Below are 20414 nucleotides of genomic sequence, written 5' to 3' on the forward strand. Positions count from 1 at the left end.
CTGCCATACACTGGTGGAAAATACTGGGGCTATTGTGGAAACCCTGAGGTAGGCAGTTCCAGGTGTATTGTTGGCCTTTAAACGTGAAGGCGAACTTGTAATGGTCCTCTCTCCATAGCGGGATGGACCAAAACCTGTTGGAAATATCCAGCACCGTGAAAGTGGTCGCAGAGGCTGGAATACTTCCAATGAGTTCGGCGACAGCTGCAATCGTGGGAGCACAGGTGGGGATGTTTCGATTGAGTACCCGATAGTCCACTGTGGCTCTCCAGGAGTTGTACGGTTTTCTAACCGGCCACAGTGAAGAGTTTACGTGGGCGGCTACCTGTTGTGTCCGTGTATAATAAGACACAGACTGCAGGAGAACGGTACAACAGGTGTTTACTCAACGTGGCTCACATTGGAACTGATCTGTACAGATTACTACTCCGTGTTATATACAGGTGTGGTCACTGCCGGTACTGCAGTATACATAAGCTGTAAAAGATAGTTCCCCCCTTAAAGGTATATACATTACAATTCCTCCCCTTTTAGATTAACAGTACCATAACACTCATTAAACAATTAAATATCAAACTAATTACAATTAACACTTATAACATGCAACATTAGCTGAAAATAGTCTATTTATATATTCAGTCTTTGGGGAGGCTTCCTGATCCTTTCTGGATAGCGCCTTTCCCGAGTGTCTTGCTCTTGGTGCGGAGGCGATTCTGGCCCCCTGTCGTCGGTTGGTTCATCAGCTTCCGATGCTACTGTTTCTGGGGTAGATGCGACCTGTACGTCGAGTTCATCAACAGGTACGTATGGGCGAGGCATGGGGTTGACTTGTTCCTGTGACTCTAGGATCTGGTCAGCATGGCTTCTCACGATGCTCTCCCCAACGTCCACTGTGTACATTAGGGGGCCCTGCCGTGTGCATATCATTCCTGGCTGCCATTTTTCTGTTCGTTGGTCGCGGGCCAAGACTGGTTGCCCTACATTGAAGCTCCTTGTTGGCTTCTCATGGATGTGCTGGAATTGCTTACTCTCAACGTCTCTTCGTACGTTTGGTCTGAGCAAATCCAGGTGAGATCTTAACCTTCGGTTAAAGAACATCATGGCTGGGGCCTGGTTGGTGACTGCATGTGTCGCATTCCGGTAGGCGAACAGGAAATTGTCCACCTTGTGCTGCAGCGGAATGTTGTCATTGTACATAGCCTTTATTGCCTTCTTAAAGGTTTGTACGAACCTCTCAGCCAATCCATTTTTGGCTGGATGATACGGGGCGGATGTGTAATGTCTTACCCCATTCTTTTTCAAGAACCTCCGGAACTCTTCGGACACAAACTGTGGTCCGTTGTCGGAGCAAATCTGTTCTGGCAAGCCATTCCTGGCAAAAATGGTCCGTAGGACTGCAATAGTTTTCTCCGTGGTGGTGGAGGACATTTTGATGACCTCAGGCCATTTCGAGTGCACATCCACAGCTATTAAAAACATTGAGTCCATGAATGGACCAGCAAAATCAATATGCACCCGTTGCCATGGAGATGAGGGCCACTCCCATGGGTGTAGAGGGGCCTGTGGTGGTGCATTTTGGACTTTCTGGATCCTGAGCAACTCTTGGTCAGGTCCTCGATTTGTTTATCGATTCCCGGCCACCACACATAAGCCCTGGCTACGCTTTTCATTTTTACCCCTCCCAGATGACCCTCATGAAGCTCATTGAGCACTCTATCCCTTAACTTGGGTGGAATTACCACTCGGGATCCACACATCAAGGTCCCCCGGCACACTGACAGCTGTTCTCTCGTTGTCGAGAATGCTGGCAACAGTGAGCCGCCATGTGTTGGCCATCCCTTCATCGTCAAATCATATACCCGAGACAGTCATAGAGTCATAGAGTCATAGAGTTATACAGCACGGATAGAGGCCCTTCGGCCCATCGTGTCCGCGCCGGCCATCAAGCCCTGTCTGATCTAATCCCATACTCCAGCATTTGGTCCATAGCCTTGTATGCTATGGCATTTCAAGTGCTCATCCAAATGCTTCTTAAATGTTGTGAGGGTTCCTGCCTCCACAACCCTTTCAGGCAGTGAGTTCCAGACTCCAACCACCCTCTGGGTGAAAAAGTTCTTCCTCAAATCCCCTCTAAACCTCCCGCCCTTTACCTTGAATCTATGACCCCTAGTTATTGACCCCTCTACTAAGGGAAAAAGCTCCTCAGCATCCACCCTATCTATGCCCCTCATAATTTTGTACACCTCAATCATGTCCCCCCTCAGCCTCCTCTGCTCCAAGGAAAACAAACCCAATCTGCCCAGTCTCTCTTCATAGCTGAAGCGCTCCAGCCCCGGTAACATCCTGGTGAACCTCCTCTGCACCCTCTCCAACGCGACCAGAACTGCACACAGTATTCCAGCTGTGGCCTAACCAGTGTTTTATACAGTTCCATCATAACCTCCTTGCTCTTATATTCAATGCCTCGGCTAATGAAGGCAAGTATCCCATATGCCTTTTTTACCACCTTATCCACCTGTTCCGCCGCCTTCAGGGATCTGTGTACTTGCACACCCAGATCCCTCTGACCCTCCGTCTTGCCTAGGGTCTTACCATTCATTGTGTATTCCCTTGCCTTGTTAGTCCCCCCAAAGTGCATCACCTCGCACTTTTCCGGGTTAAATTCCATTTGCCACTGTTCCGCCCATCTGACCAACCCATCTATATCGTCCTGCAGACTGAGGCTACCCTCCTCGCTATTTACCACCCTACCAATTTTTGTATCATCCGCGAACTTACTGATCATACCTTTTACATTCATATCCAAGTCATTAATGTAGACCACAAACAGCAAGGGACCCAGCACCGATCCCTGTGGTACCCCACTGGCCATAGGCTTCCAGTCACAAAAACAACCTTCGACCATCACCCTCTGCCTTCTGTCACAGTGTCGGGTCATTTTGGGTTTCCTTTTCGATACAAGCGTTAGTTACCGGTAGGTATTCAACGATAGTCGAATGGAATATTTTGACAGGATCCACTGCTGGTGCTTCCTCCGCAGTAGGCAGTGGCAGGCGTGATAGCCCATCAGCATTTCCATGCTGTTTCGTGCCCTTATATTCAATCTCATAGTGGTGCACCCCTAGAAAAAGTGACCATCTTTGTAGCCGTTGCGCAGTCATCACCGGAACGCCCTTCTTCGGATTAAAAATGGAAACAAGAGGCTGGTGGTCAGTCAGCAAGGTGAATTTCTGCCCGCGCAGATAGTGATTGAACTTTTTCACTCCCCACACTAGGCTGAGGGCCTCCCTGTCAATCTGGGCGTAGTTACACTCGGCTGAGGTTAATGATCGTGACGCAAAGGCTATTGGCCTCTCTGAGCCGTCCAAGAATTTGTGCGACAGCACCGCTCCAATGCCGTAGGGTGGCGCATCACATGCCAACCGAATTGGTAATGCGGGGTTGTAATGGGCCAATACCTCTTTCGATGTGATTAGTGTTTTGCTCTTCTGGAAAGCTCGTCTACATTCATCACTCCACTTCCATGGCACCCCAGTTTGCAGTAGGGTGTTCAGTGGGTGTAGTATTGTTGACAAATTTGGCAAGAACTTATGGTAGTTGTTTACCAGCCCGAGGAACGACCTCAGTTGTGACACATTTTCCGGTGCTGGAGCCTTGACTACTGCCTCAATCTTCTCTGGTGACTTATGTAACCCCTCTTTATCGATAACGTGGCCACAATACGAGATCTGTTTTCTAAAAAACTCGCATTTGGGGCGGTTAGCTCGGAGCCCATATTCCTGCAATCTAGTGAGCACCTGCTCCAGGTTGGCAAGGTGATCACTGTCATTTTCGTCCGTGACCAGGAAGTCGTCCAAATAACACTGGGTCCCTGGGATCCCTTGCAGGACTTGTTCCATTGCCCTCTGCCAAATAGCCGGAGCTGATGCTACCCCGAATACCAGCCGGTTGTATTGGTAGAGACCTTTATGGGTGTTGATTGTGAGGTATTTTTTTGATGCTTCGTCTACCTCCATTTGCAGATACGCCTGGGCCAGATCAATCTTAGTGAAGCGTTTCCCTCCAGATAGCGAGGCGAAAATATCTTCAATCCGCGGAAGTGGATATTGTACGGTGTGAAGGACCGGGTTCACTGTTACCTTAAAGTCCCCACAGATGCGAACCTTCCTTGGTTCCCCAGGCGTGCTGCTCAACGACTTTTTCATCACAGGGACGATGGGTGTAGCCCACTCGCTCCAATCTACCTTGGGCAGTACACCTGAACGTTCCAGACTCTCCAGCTCTGCTTCGACGGCTGGGCGGATCGCATAAGGTCTGGCCTTAAAAAATTTTGGACTTGCGTTTTCTTCAATTTTAATCATCGCTGTCATGCCTTTTAGTGTTCTGAGTCCTTGCTGGAACACTGCTTTTGCATCAGTTAGGATCTTTGACAGTCGCCCAGGTGTGACGTCGTCATCCTTTTTGTCAGCCACAGTCAGTGCCTGTATGGGATGCCAATCCAGTTGTATTTTCCGGATCCATTCACGTCCCAGTAATGGTGGTCCTCCATCTTGCAATACATACAGGTCTAGTTTTGGTGTTTCCTTACCGTTATATGTAACGGTCACCCTTATTTTTCCTTTGGGGTAGACTTTTTGCCCCGTGTACATCTTCAAAATAATTTTTGTGTCTCTCAAGGGTATGTGTGAGAATAGCCGCTCGTAGTCCCATCGGTTTATGACTGTTAGGGCTGACCCTGTGCCCAATTCCATCTTTACCTGGACTCCTGCTATCTTGAGAGTGACCCAAATGGTTTGGTGATCCTCCGTTGTGATCACATTATGTAGTTTCAGACAACTCAGTTCCCTGCTTTCGGAGTCATTATCACTCTTTTGTTCGTCTGAACTATTCTCTGTCATCTTATGTACCTTCTTGTACTTTTCTTTGGTAGGTTTCTTATTGCTGGTTTTCTTTCCCGACCTGCAGACCCGTGATATGTGTCCTACTTTTCCACACTGTCTGCACACTTTGTCTTTGAACCAGCAATTATTCTGGTCGTGTGTTGCTCTGCTGCAGCGATAGCACTTCTCTGTTCCATATGACATTTCATTTGTGCCATATTCTTGCGGTCTCTGTTGTATCTCTGCAGCGCCCCATGCTGCTGCTTCATATGATACCGCAATGCTGAAAGCCTTTTCCAGTGTAAGGTCCTTTTCAGATAAAAGCCGTTTCTGGGTTCCTTCACTTTGAAACTCACACACAAACTTGTCCCTTAAGGTATCTGCCAGTCCCGCTCCAAACTGGCAGTGTTTCGATAGTTTGCGCAGTTCTGTTAAATAATCAGCATTGCTTTCATCCTTATGCTGGTTCCGTTTGTGAAACTTGAATCTTTCTGCTATCAGCAGCGGTGTGGGGTTTAAATGTTCCTGTAGTATCGTTACTATGTCTTCAAAACTCTTTTCCATTGGCTTCGTTGGGGTTACTAGATTTTGTAATAAACCATACGTCTTTGCACCCATTAAATTTAACAATACCGACGCTTTCTTGTCATCTGACACCTCATTTGCCTTGCAGTATACCTCTATTCGTTCGACATATGTAGTCCAATCTTCGACTTCATTGTCAAATGCGGTGATACTGCCACTCTTCGGCATTTTGGGTGTGGTTTAAAATGGCGTCTCCCAATGGCTTACATTGGCGTCTCCCGCGCTTTCCTTCCTCCCCCGCTGCTGCCAACGCCGCTCCCGGCGGTTCTCGTGGCAATGGCGGTGCCCTGTAGGTTTCGCGTGCTTCTCCTGCGCTGCTGCCAACGCCGCTCTCGGCGGTCCTCATGGCAATGGCGGCGCCTCGCGGGTTTCTGCGCGTCTCTTTCTCTCCCTCTCTTCGACGCTGCTCGGCCCCTGAACACCGGCTGCACCCTGCCCTCTCTCTCTCTCCCCCGTCGACGCTGCTCGGCCCTTTGCTGTGCTGCTTGGTCGGGCTCTAGCCCGCCGCTGTCCGGGAAGGGTCTGCGCACTACCTGTTGCCAGCCCGTTTCGCTGGACCACCTCGACTGGAAAGCCAAGCCTGGCTCTCGACAGCCTCCCCCGCAATTCTCGAGTCTCTGCTGGATGACTGGGCGGTTGCCCGTGGTCGACGCCCGAGTCTCTGGCCTTGACCTCCACTCCACTGATCTCCAGGAACGAATCCCCGGGAGGTGATGCAGAGTTGCAGGTAGGTTCGAACTTGCCTTGTCGCCAATGTTGTGTCCGTGTATAATAAGACACAGACTGCAGGAGAACGGTACAACAGGTGTTTACTCAACGTGGCTCACACTGGAACTGATCTGTAAAGATTACTACTCAGTGCTATATACTGGTGTGGTCACTGCCGGTACTGCAGTATACATGAGCTGTAAAAGATAGTTCCCCCCTTAAAGGTATATACATTACACTACCGGTCTCAATACCCCCTGTTTAACCAGAGAGGTCATTACCGTTTCCATGTCTGCCTCTGCCTCTTTGGGGAAATTATGCTGCTTTTGTGGTCGGGTCATGGGGTCCCCGTCTACACTTACTTTGACCCCTTTCACCCTCCCACAATCGTGCTTGTGAGTGGCAAATATGTCACAGCTGTTTGACGTGCTTGCGTAAATTGTTTCAAAGTTTCACATTTGCTTTTTGATGCAAAACAGTGCAGCGGTAATAGTGTTAGCACTGCAAAAACACCATTCTTGGCAATTTTGAATATTGAGCCTATAGTTACAGACATCTTGACAATAATTTGACAAGGAAAAGCTGACGCTGTTCTCCTTCCATTTTAAAATATTTTCTGGGTCAACCAGCAACACCGACTGCAGAAATCGGATCTACACCCACCTTTGCTTCATTTTCTTTACTGCACAAAAGCTAAGAAAGATTAAAGCTTGTTTAATAATAACATTCATTTTATTTCACAGAGAATGAAGTTAAGAGTCTCCCCCCATATGATGCAGTATTGTCATTAGGATATGATAAGATTATGGGCCAGAAATTGCTGCAATGGCGGGTTTGGCGGCGAACAATATTAATTGAACTTTTATGCTCATTATTGACATCACACTATATTTGCACTGCCAATTGCTGGAACGCCAGTCCAATAACGGCACAGCGGTGTCAATGTCGCATCTGGGACCTCATGAACATCGTGTCCAATGGCCTGTTTCCCTGACCAATGAAAGAAAAGGATAGAGAGTGAAACCAAGTGAAAGACTGAGAAGGAAATGGGGTGAGTTGGAGACAAATGAAATACAGAGACAGAAAGAGGAATAAAGAGAGGGAAAAACAGAGTGGATTAAGAGAGAGAAAAAGAAAGAGAGAGAAAGGAAAAGTAAGATTTCTTTTTAAGAACAAGCAGAAGAAGAGGATATTGTAACCCAATTGTGTTTGGGAATTGGAGGTGGAACCTGTACCAGCCCCAAACATGGTCCCCTGCATGTCTGTGAGAGGAGTCTCCCAGGCCGGGAGGTTCCTTGTCCCCATCCTGATGCAGCAGTGGCAGTAAATACACCAGGTAAGAGTGTGCCTTCTGACAAAAATGGAACCTACCTGAGGTCCAGACTTTAGAAATTTTGAGAGTATTTTTCATCTCTCTTATAAAAAGAGCTAATGCCACAACTCAGTCATCTTCCCAGGCACCCAACGACGCATTTTGTGGGCTTCACCTCCTAGTGGTTAGTTGAGATCCACCCTGAGTAGAGATAGTGCCTCTCCATGATGCTGCATATTGGAATGAGAGATTTACAGCTCATCCTAGAATATACAATTATGCATGGAGACTTGTGTATTATTCAATTATTGTGAGATAGCATCTCAATTTCTTTTTAAAATATTTTTCTGTCCTCCAACTGTCTCCCCTCACTTTGCCTCTCTTGAAGGCAGCAACTCATACTAGAATACAATCTGAATGGTAACATTAATTCTGTATATATTAAGTAACATTGACACTTGGAATGGAAGGATTTATTTGCAATAGGAATTTGCTTGCACAGTATTAAAATGAAGTCAACCATTAAAAGATGCACTGAACCCCACTGTAAAGGGTCAATGTAAAAATGAAGTGTGCCGTCTGCTCCTGCCAGGGATTTTTCTGATGCATACTACCATACTCACACTTAGTAAGCTTCAGCATTTTAATACCATTCAGCGTAGTTGCAGAAACTGGGGAGTTGGACATCAAAACTATTTTTTCCTTCCATGCTCTTTGAAAATTGTTAAAAGGACTTGAACTGAAATGTAACAAAAACAGAATACATATTTCATATATCACTCAGTACCTGTAAATCCCAAAACTGCCTTCCTTCCATCTGATATAGAAAAAAATAACTGTCTTTTTTCTCACTGCAAAGATGAAACTAAATGGTAATTTGTCAAGAACATGTTTTTGGCTGCAGCAAGTGACAGACTCATGACTTGTTGAGCCAAGGTCCCTAGCCATCAAATACACTTGATGGTGTTACCATGCTCTGTGTAATCTGGACTTGTCAGCACAACAACCATATTTTCATAGTATCAGTTTATGGCTGCGAAAATATTTGTTAAAGAAAGGTATTATCAGCTTGATTTCTGATATTAAGCAGCTTCATAATCCAAATGAGGATGGATAAATACAGAAAGAAATATGAAAGATGAAGCAAACATTCAAGAAATTAAGAGAAAAAAATCAATTTAATGAAGGTGCCTTGCCAAAACCGAACTACTATTGATCGTAGCAATTTGGAAAAAAACAATTTTTAAAGACCTGTATTTTTGAAGATATTTACCGTTCTGTTGCCAAGGCCCTAAGCTCTGGAATTCCCTGCCTAAACCTCTCCGCCTCTCTACCTTTCTTTCCTCCTTTAAGACGCTCCTTAAAACCTACCCCTCTGACCAAGCTTTTGGTCACCTGCTCTAATTTATCCTTATGTGGATCGGTGTCAAATTTTTGTGTCTTAAAATACTCCTGTGCAGCACCTTGAGACGTTTTACTATGTTAAAGGTGCTAAATACAAATTGTTGCTTTTGTTGTTTGTGGTCATCCAAGGTCACATGCATATTAAACACAGAAATTAGGTTATAAAAATATTAGATCATAGGTAAAAGACTAACTCTAACAGCATAGCTTAGTTCCAGCGTTCTCATTTCTTCATGTTCCTGTACATCAGGATAAATACATAGCTGGTCACATCTCAGCTAAGTTTGAAAAGATTTGACTGTTTTTAAAAGCTAAGATCAGCTAAAAATAAATAACGAAGGGGTTTAGTTTCATCCTCACTAATTTTAGACTTACTGGTCCAGAAAGCTCATGAATCAGTGATCCCAGCAGTTATGCCAATATTGTGTCCACTGTTGATCTCTGCCACTAACCCTGTTGGATTATGTGGGGTCAGGGGAAACATAGAAACATAGAAACATAGAAACATAGAAGATAGGAGCAGGAGTAGGCCATTCTGCCCCTTGAGCCTGCTCCGCCATTTAATGAGATCATGGCTGATCATCCAAATTCAGTACCCTGTCCCTGCTTTCTCCCCATATCCTTTGATCCCTTTAGCCTTAAGAAATATATCTAACTCCTTCTTGAATATATTTGATGAATTGACCTCATAAGGTCACCTCATTAGCATACCGCACACATTATTGGCATCTGCCATCCCCAAGCTGGCATGAAATCTGGTAAATGTTGCCTGACGCAGGAGAATGCCACCCACCCCCACCTCTGGACAGAGTACTGACCTGCTCCCAGCACCCATTTTATAAGGAAGACCATTAAACATTGCTAAAAAATGTCTTCTCTCCGGGGTAGTAGGCTGGATCATGGCTTCAACCCCCATCTGGGTTCCACTCTTGCCATTTGGTTGCCGGTACACATGTTCTCAGCAGGTGTATGGTCACCAGGGATAGTCAGGGTCCCCTTGAGGGCAGAGGTCACAACAACTCCGCTTGTAGGGAGTCCCCACATTTGCTCCTGCCACTCTGGTGCCACTGGTCTTATAAGGGGCAGGTGGAGGCTCCACCTCTTACAGGGTCCACAGGAACTCTAATGCTAGGCCAGGACCTGACGTATCCAGGCAAGCAGACAGATATTCAACAGTGTAAAATGAGCGAGCTGCCTGTGGAGGTGCTACAGGCGAGCAGCTCGTCCAAATAATGTAAATGAGACCCAAGGCCCAATTTCGGGCCGACCTCAGTCCTCCTCATTGAGGCGTGCGCTGTCTGTATGCCATTGGCTATGTGCCTGAAAATGGGCCATAACCAATTTCTAGGCCATTATATTCAATCAACTCCATCATAGACTCTACCAAACCTATTTAATCTTCTGCGAGGTACTGCAACTATAAACTTTGAATGGCACGTTGGATGAAAGATACTGTTCAATGAGTACTGTTTCATCAGTGATTTGTGCTGACAGAGTGACTGCTGCCAATGAAGCTGCGCAGAAGCGTTCTGCGCATAAATGTTATCTTTCATAAGCCGATAGAAACATAAATTCAACTTTTAATTTTTATTTTATTTTCCTGACGCGGCTTTGTTCGGCAGCAGCAATCTCTTTGCCCCACCCCCTCCCCACCTTTCTCTCTCACCAATCTGTGAGAAATCCGGCGAGAAGGGATAGTGTACATGTTTTTGTGTTTTTAAAAAATATAGGCATGGAGGTTACTTAAATGCGCATGGTTGCATCTGAAGAACAATTAAAATAAAACGGATTCACCGTCTAATGTCGATAAAAGCTAACTTGATGTATTCAGTCAATTGTTGGAACTGTTTTCTTTGTGATGGTGACAATATTTTCTTTTCAGTTAGCAAACAACCAAAAAAACATTGGAACTGTGCATGCACAACTACTTCACTTCATTGGCAGCAGTCACATCCTTGTGCTTAACATCACTTAAGTTGTCACCACCAGGACCTGGTAATCAAAATGACATACCTGCGGATTTAAGGTAATGAGTGGTGTAATCTTTGTAATGATATCAGCAAATAGTGATAGTATTTGCCTGTTTGATTATGATGTCTTACCAGCATGTTTGCATGTATTGATTACTTATGCCTGACCAGCAGAGGTCATGTGAGAGACAAGCAGAGGAAATCATGTCACAGTTTGCAAATGCAAAGTATTTCAGCAAGTTAGATGCATCATCAGGATTTTGGCAAATGAAATTGGATGAAGCAACTTCAAGACTGTGCACATTCAACAGTCCATTTGGCAGATACAGATTCCTAAGGTTACCATTTGGCATTGCCTCAGCTCCTGAAGTGTATCACAAAACTATCCATATGATCTATGAGCATCTGGAGGGAGTTGATACATCAATGGATGACATCATAGTATGGGGAACCACGAGAACTGAGCATGACGAGAGACTGAAAAAAGTGCTGGAAGCAACAAGGAAAACAAACCTGAAGCTGAATAGAGAGAAATGCCAGCTCGGGGTGACAGAACTGACATTCGTGGGAGATATCCTTAGCAGTGAGGGCATCAGACCAGATCCCAGAAAGGTGTCCGCCATTGAGAATATGCCAAAGCCACAATGCAAAAAGGACGTGCAGAGGTTTAATGGAATGATCAACTACATGGGTAAATTCATATCCAACCTCTCAGAAAAGATGGCGCCACTGAGAAGACTAACTGAAAAGAACATAGAATGGGAATGGAATCATGAGCATGAGAAGTCATGGAGCGATCTAAAGAAACTGCTCACAGAGGAACCAGTTCTGAGGTTTTATGACCCAGCGAGACCCATCAAGATATCATCAGATGCATCACAGAGTGGGCTCGGTGCCATTCTTCTGCAAAAATATGACTACTGGCAACCTATTGCATATGCATCGCGCTCAATGACAGACGCGGAGACGCGATATGCTCAAATAGAAAAGGAGCTGCTCAGCATCACATACGCCTGTGAAAGATTTCACCAGTTTGTGGCAGGACAAGCAATCAGTGTAGAGACTGACCATAAGCCTTTGATTGCATTGTTCCAAAAGCCACTAAATAGCTGTCCGCTTAGAATACAAAGAATGATGATCAGGCTGCAACGCTATACACTGAATGTTGCGTACACACCGGGTAAACTGATGTATACAGCAGACACGTTGTCCAGAGCTGTTGACCCAAGTGAGCCCGCAAACACCAAAATGGATGAAATAGTGAATGCCTACGTGGACATGATCACAAGTGCACTGCCCATAGCAGATGCAAAAATGGAGCTCATAAAGACTGAGACAAACAAAGATGAAACAATGAGACGACTGAGAAAAAGCATCTTGGATGGATGGCCCAACATGAAGCAAGACTGATCACCTGACATAGCAGAGTACTGGAACTGCAGGGCGGAACTATCAGTGGTCGAAGACATCATCTACAAAGGAAGTAAAATAGTTATCCCAAAGAGTCTGAGAAAAGAGATGCTAAAAAGGATCCATGGAGGACATCTGGGAATCGAAAAGTGTAAGAAAAGAGCACCAGAGGTGATGTACTGGCCACGAATCAACCAAGATGTGACAAATGAGGTGTCAAACTGCACAATATGCCTGAAATATCGAGCAAGCAATCCGGTAGAACCACTAAAGCCACACCCAGCGCCAGACAGACCTTACCAGAAGGTAGGCGCTGACCTATTCGTATGTCAAGGGAAGGACTATCTTGTAGTCACAGACTATTACTCCCTGTATCCAGAGGTTTGTAGACTGTACACCACCACTGCAGATGCTGTGATAACATGTATGAAAGCCATATTCTCCAGACATGGCGTGGCAAACGAGGTCTTCACAGACAATGGACCCCAGTTTTACAATGAAAGTTTCCGACACTTTGCCAAAGAGTGGGACTTTGTCCACACAGCGTCAAGTCCTCACTATCCACAGTCCAATGGACTAGTGGAAAAATCGGTCCAGACAGTGAAAAGACTGATGTACAAGGCAAAAGACAGTGGAACTGACTTCTACCAGAGCATGCTTGTATACCGCACAACGCCGCTCGAGTGTGGTAAGTCACCAGCCCAACTCCTTATGGGACGTCGGCTAAGGTCAAACCTACCCATCCCGGAGAACCTCCTGAAAACAAAAGTGGGGGAGAAAGTGAGGAAGTTCAAAGAACAACAGAAAGAAAAGCAAAAGTACTACTATGACAGAGGAACACAAAACCTACCTGAACTCCACACTGGTGACCAAGTAAGGTTCAAAGACAAAACAAACACATGGACTCAGAAGGGAACTGTCCTGAGTGAAGTTCAACCAAGATCATACACCATTCAGACAGATGAGGGTGCTGTTCTGAGAAGAAATCGTCGAGATCTTCTCATGGGACCAGCCACAGCAGGTCAAAAGACTGATACTGTTGAACAACCTGATCATACAGCTGAGAAATCATCATCTGAGGCAACAACTCAGATTCAAGGACAATCAATCAGAAAATCCTCAAGACACGTGAAGCCTCCTGAGAGACTCATTGAGCAAATTTAAGGACTATTGTTATAGAAGGAAGTAATGTTATCTTATTCTTTCTTCAAGTTCTAGTGTATTTACATATTTCATGTGAACACACAAAGCAAGGTTAAAAAACCTTGATCATGATAATGATAATGTAAGTTCATTAAGTGTTACAGTTAAAATGCAGATTAATACAAAGAAAACATGTTGTTAGTTAAAAGTAAAATACTTTTGTTTTAAGAAAAGGAGATGTAATGATATCAGCAAATAGTGATGGTATTTGCCTGTTTGATTATGATGCCTTACCAGCATGTTTGCATGTATTGATTACTTATGCCTGACCAGCAGAGGTCATGTGAGAGACAAGCAGAGGAGTTTAGTTTCAGTTTCGTTCTAGATGGATCACTAGCATGGTGTCTCCTGTAATGCTGTATAAAGAGTTGAACAGACTTTAGATTAAAAGACATTCTCTTTCATAAATGTCTCGTCATTGAACCCACAAAGAAATCAATACAATCTTTGCTTACCTTTTTGTTACAAATTTAGTAGCTTCCAACATAAGAATGACACTGCAGAAGTACGCTAGTGATTTGCTTCCAAATCTTTGAGTGGTATTAATGTATGGAAGCTGATTTATAAGGACATTCCTATCAATTTCATTATAATGTAGCTAGCTGAGGTTCTGTAACCAAGAAAAATTTTGGCATTAAGGGTAATCATTTCATAAAGGAACAGACGTTGGAATTTTGAGAAACCAAAATTTTTGTGGTTACAATCTCAATTAGATTGAAGACAAATAAAAATGTTAATGTTACTGTATCATGTAGATAGTTAATTCCTTTCTCTCCATGTGAGTAGAGTGCATGTAAATAAATAATTAAAGATAATCAGTTAAGCTGACACTGTTGGAGGATCCATCTGCATAAGTGATAGAAACATAGAAACATAGAAGATAGGAGCAGGAGTAGGCCATTTGGCCCCTCGAGCCTGCTCCGCCATTCAATGAGATCATGGCTGATCATCCAAACTCAGTACCCTATCCCTGCCTTCTCCCCATATCCCTTGATCCCTTTAGCCTGAAGAAATATATCCAACTCCTTCTTGAATATATTTAATGAATTGGCCTCCACTGCCTTCTGTGGTAGAGAATTCCACAGGTTCACCACTCTCTGGGTGAAGAAATTCCTCCTCATCTCTGTCCTAAATGGCTTACCCCTTATCCTTAGACTGTGACCCCTGGTTCTGGACTCCCCGGCCATCGGGAACATCCTTCCTGCATCCAGTCTGTCTAGTCCTGTTAGAATTTTATAAGTTTCAATGAGATCCCCTCTCATTCTTCTAAACTCCAGCGTGTATAAGCCCAGTCGACACAATCTCTCCTCATACGTCATTCCTGCCATCCCAGGTATCAGCCTGGTGAATCTTCGCTGAACTCCCTCCATGGCAAGAACATCCTTCCTCAGATAAGGTGATCCCCTTCCTCAGATAAGGTGACCAAGGATTCTACTGCTAACATCAAGGGGGTGAAATTCGATAAGGCCCGAAAATGGGCAGGGGCACCACAGGACGGGATTTGCTTGCGCTCCTTTAGAAAGCGCAGGCAGCATGTTAATTTGGTGTCGTCTGTTAATTTCAATGATTTTAGCGTACAGCCCAGCGACAAATGCACTGCTGACAGGCTGTGCACTCAGCAGGAGACCCAATGTTGCGTCGCTGTAGTGACACTGCATTCTCTAATGCAAGGCTGTCATTTTTGAAAGCAGTCTCGAGCCATTAAAAGTGAACTGCCTTCTGAAAAAAATATATAAAATCATTCAAAAATAGGCAATCATAGTCCTGAAAGCTCAACTGCCTTCTGCACGTAAAAATGGTAATAAAACTAACACAAATGATTCAACAGCCCAGGGAAAGGGGACCCAGGATCTCGGATGCAGCACTCCAGCTTTGAGTAGGGAGTCAACACTGGAAGAGAGGTCTTCTACCCACAGGGGGCCAGGAGGCCCTCCAGAAAGAAGGATGTGGGACCAGATCGCCGAGGCCATCAGTGCCAGCAGTGTTGCCCCCAGGACCTGGCTCCAGTGCCCAAGAAGTTTCATGACCTCAGACAAGTGGTCAATATCAGTGAATGCCTCTTCAAAAGTCATCTCCTAACAACTGCACCATTAGCCTCACATATTGCTCAATGCACGAATCCCACCCCACCGCCCCCAATCATTCACTTATCAACAATCTCTACCAAACACAAGCACACCTAACATTCCTAGCTTCACCTCATCCCATTGGAAAAAACGGTGTTGACCATTCTTGGCAGAGGCATGGCTGAGCCCTTGGTCAGCAGCGGGGCTGAAAATATACAAGATGCTGGTACCCTCATACGTCATCCTCCTTCTCACATCCCACTTCCCCCTCATCCCACAATCTCTTCTGATTTACAAGCACCTCTTGCTTTAACCCCCTCCCCTCACCACAACCCTACCCTTGTGTCTTTCTCATTTCAGACACCCAGGAAATCCAGCCTGTCCAGCCAAAAAGAGGGAGAGGAGCATGAAGAAGAAGCAGAAACACCGTCACTTGATTTCACACTCCCAGCCACCAGGTCCTTGAAGTCGTCCTGCAAGGCCATCTGCAGTCTCACCCAACGAAAGTCAGCAGCCTTCCACCAGCCATTTCAGTAGCACTGCATGACATCACTAGAATAGGCAAAGGCACATGCAAGACAGTCACTCAGGGAATGCACAAGGGTGATTAGTTGATTTTTTGATGTAACGTTGGATGCATCTATGGATAAAGTTGGATTAGAAAGTTTGTTTTCTGGTGGCTTTTTCTTCAGCGTTGTGGCCAAGAGGATGCAATGATGGTCAGTAACAGAGGGAAGGTAAGGTGTGAGACAAATGTTGAAAGAGGAATTGGGGTTGAGTTCACTGGTACCGCAGGTGGATGATTCGATCCTGGATATCCCGACCAGAAAGAGGCTGTCTGGGTTGCTTCCTTCTTTCTCCTCTTCTTCTTCCTCTTCTTCTGTTTCCTCTTCCCTCTGTGAGCAGCATTTCCCCTTTGTTGCCTCTGCTTCATCTCCATGTGATATTGCAGCCCAAGGGGGACTGCAACCAGAGCCTCCAAACTGGGAGCAAGTGATCTTCTCAGAGGTCTTCCTTTAACATTCAAAGCCTTGCAAGCACCCAGCAGCACTCCCTGCACACTTTAACAACTTTTTTAATGTATTGCACCAAATCACTACTCCAATAAAAGGTATAAAAAACTCCAAAAGCTAAAATCTAAACTTACCTGAAAGATGTGTGTGTCCCTTTAAGAAGCACTGTTAGCTTCTCTGTACAACTGCTGCACGCACGTTCTTCCATGCGTGGTTAGGAGAGGGCAATATGGAGTGCGGCGATGTCCAAAATCGCAGTCGTGTGTCAATTCAGGCGTTGCACGCCGATTGACGCCACGATCTCCACATTTACATGGGAGAGATGAGCACAGGCAACGGCAGTTCTGCCGACCTCTCCAAAATGGTGGCCTCCTTGTTCCATGCTGGAAGAGGGCGGAAGCAAGGCAGCTGCCATTTTTTCAACAAATCCGGCCTTTACAGCCGGCACTACAACACCGAATTTCGTGGCCCAAAAATCAAAAGTTAGATCACTTTTTTTCCTTCTAAAAGATTGTAACCCAGAAATTTCAGTCTCCTTGGGATGGAAATAAGGCACAGTTATAGAGGGAAGTTTAGAAAGTTGTCCAGTGCTACAGAGGCAAGTCCGTTTTTCTCTTTACAGGGACATCAGGGCAGAGATTGGCCTGCAGCAGCAGCAATGTCTGATGTGGTCCAAAAACAGCAGCTAGAAAGCCATTCGCTGATCGTTGGTCTGAGGTCCCTGTCAAGTGACTCACCTGCAGGGTTGCTGCCTGCCTGTCTATGATCCCTCTGGGCACCCCTGGCTGAAGAAGGAATCGCAAAATGAGGCAAGGGACCGGGAATGCACTCTCGCTCCTCATTTGAATGATTGCCTTTAGCCGGCAGGTGCAGGCAGACCAATTATTTCTGGGGAAAACCTCAGAAATCCTGGGGCAACATAAAGGGGACTGAGACCTAGTGCCATGGGTCTCTTTCTCCCTATTCCCTGTGTTTAGTGCTTGGGTGAATTTGAAACTCTTAACTCAATTCTTCTCTTCTTTCTGTTGTACCTGCATGTTAGTGCTATATTCACAATTCTCTAATCGTAAATGTGGTGCTACAATTCCAGTACAGATCTGCCAGCAGAGTACCACTCTTCACTGTGTAGGAAGAAGCACTACTGCATTTTGCAGTAGATTTACACTGTCTTTTCTCCTGATAACACAAGGAACCAACAGTATATCATGAAGTCACTGTCATACATACTAACATCACTACAGCTAACAGCATAAAGGAAATATTCACGTGTAAGATCAGCTTCACCCAAAGCATTTGGACTAAACAATAACACGGGCCGTATTTTGCAACCCCCACAGGTGCACACAAGGTGCTCACATGCCCGTAGGGGCCGCGCAAGTTCCGGGTTTAGGCATGCGAAGTGCATGTGCTGAAACCCGGCACTTGCGATCTATCAAGAATTCTCTTGACAGATCCTCCGCATCCCCGGGAGATGGGTCTTTGCGGTGGAGAGTTGCGCTATTTGCACAACTTCCGCCCATTGAATCCTGTCAAATTCTTACGCCTGGTAAAAGCAGGCATAAGGCTTGTTTTTACTAGCATAAGAATTTTAAAAAATAGAAAAATAAAATGTTATCACTCATTTATAAATTAAAAATACTCTTCAAAAAGGTACGTTTATTTTTAGCCCCGTAAAAACATAATTTATTTTCAAATACTTAAATTTCTGTTTAAAATATTTAATTAAATGGCAGTTTAATTAATTTTAAATATGCAATTTAAAAAATAATGTATTTCATGTGTTGGTGTATTTTATAAGTGATCCCCATTCATACTTATGACAGTTCCATATGTACAGAACTGTCAAAAGTATGAATTGGGATTCCCTTCTTTTATTGGTTGGGCCGGCCCACGTGATCCCAGGAATGCCTACGAACTGGTTGTGCCCCTGGGATATGTGGGGCCCTGCCTGCGCAGACCCGGAGAGGCCCAGGATCGCAAGCCTCCGTACCTCGCGGGCCACCAGGTACTTTTGTAGACATTTTGGAGGTCAGAGGCGTCCGCCCACAGGAAGCCTCCGATCGCAAATGTTAGCCCCACATATATAGATTAGGATACAAGTGATCTAGGTTGCTGTGAGTAACAAGGTCACAATTAGAGGCTCTCGATGGAGCAAAATTATTTTCATCTATATAATTCCATTTCTGGAGATCGATAATATGTTGGCGTTACGAAGGTGCCCTCAAATTAACAAGTACACTGATGGAGAAATTATATTGCATTTCTGCACTTGGAGAAAGTGGGGGCATTGCTGGTGCAAGTTGTGTGTATGTGATTGAACGAAGGATTGATTTATAAAATAATATATCTGCTATTTATGCTTCAATTGAGAAATCTTCTATTTGTAAGCTACAGGAGATTCTCATATTATGAAGTGCACAAGCATGACATTGTGAAGGACAGTGTGTCTTGTACATGGCCGTTTGTGGGGGAGGAGTGAAAGTGTTCAGGTGTAGTAACTGAGCATCTAGTATCTCACTAACAAGAATTCTAATCACTTAGGGCTGCCAGCCAGGCTGAACAGCAGAAATATAGGGATGGATTGTGGAGATTGTTTAATTATCTTTGGAGTCCAGGGAATATTTGTGAAAAACTTTCCCCCAGGAGATTAAATGGATGGAATAGAATCTATGAAAGAGTGGAACAAGTGGACTTGATGGGTTAAACGGCCTTGCTTATTTGACACTTTCTTATGGTCTACCATGGTAGGGAAGGTGGGGAGATCACCCTTCTGAGGTGTGAGGGGACGTCCTTTTAACTATTGTTACTCAGGGGCCCCCTTTTGAATTTTTATCTCAGTAGGAGTAGAATAACTGGTCCAGTGGAAAAATAACTTGAGAAAATTGCTTTTAGATAGCTGCAAGGCACAGTTTGATCTAAGCACAGCTTTACATATCAGTTCATGTAATGTGATAGAGAGATATCAGCATTTCATATTTTATTCTCAACATTGAATTGTCACATATGAAGTTCATGGCATTTCATCAGGTCGGTTTTATTTCACACACAAATAAATTATAATATTTGTGCAGACCTATTGCCTTTCAGAACCATTTAGATACTACTTCAGTATGGTATGATGTACTTTTATCATATCTACTACTGTCAAGTTTCTGTTGAAATCACATTTTTCCATTCATGAAGCCATTTCCTCCTTGTAGTCAATTCTCCTAATGTCAGTTTTCTGCTAGGTTCATCTCAGTTTTCAACATTCTTTTCCCAATCAAGCCTTGAAATTCAACTGACAAGTAAACCTGTCATCTTCCTCACCATGTCTGCACCTAGTAGGTAGCAGAATCCTACAATGGATTGACAATCACCTAACATGCTAAAATAACTGCTAAAGGAAATTTTTATAAATATTTAACCATTAAGTAAAACATTGTGGGGTTTAATTTCTTGTAACATACTAGTTAACACATTAATGTAAAATTTCTTTGTGCGTTATTTTAACATTTGTTAATCTATTTAAAATAAATAGATTAATAACTGAAACAGTGAACCAAGGAATTTTGCACAAATATATTAACCAGCATGCAACCAGGGGAAATTAAACCCCAAATATCAGACTTGCAGCATAACTATTACCAAAATTGTTTAAACAGAGTCATTACTGTAGGGTTTTTTTTCCTGCTCTCTTGCCCGTTCTGGCCTCCTGCCAGGCTTCGTGCAAGAATTACCCTTGAGTGGTTCGACCCACTCCCCCTACGGTTCTAGACCTTGGACTTAGATGCAGAGAACAGTAGTGCAGAGAAAAGGACTCAATAGACCAGGCTGAACAGCACGAAATGGATGCTTTTATTTTTAAACAGTTTGAAGCATTA

The sequence above is a fragment of the Somniosus microcephalus genome, chromosome 1 (assembly GCF_052327205.1).
Source record: "Somniosus microcephalus isolate GS21.2 chromosome 1, FLI_Smic_1.0, whole genome shotgun sequence".
In the NCBI taxonomy this organism is placed as follows: Eukaryota; Metazoa; Chordata; class Chondrichthyes; order Squaliformes; family Somniosidae; genus Somniosus; species Somniosus microcephalus.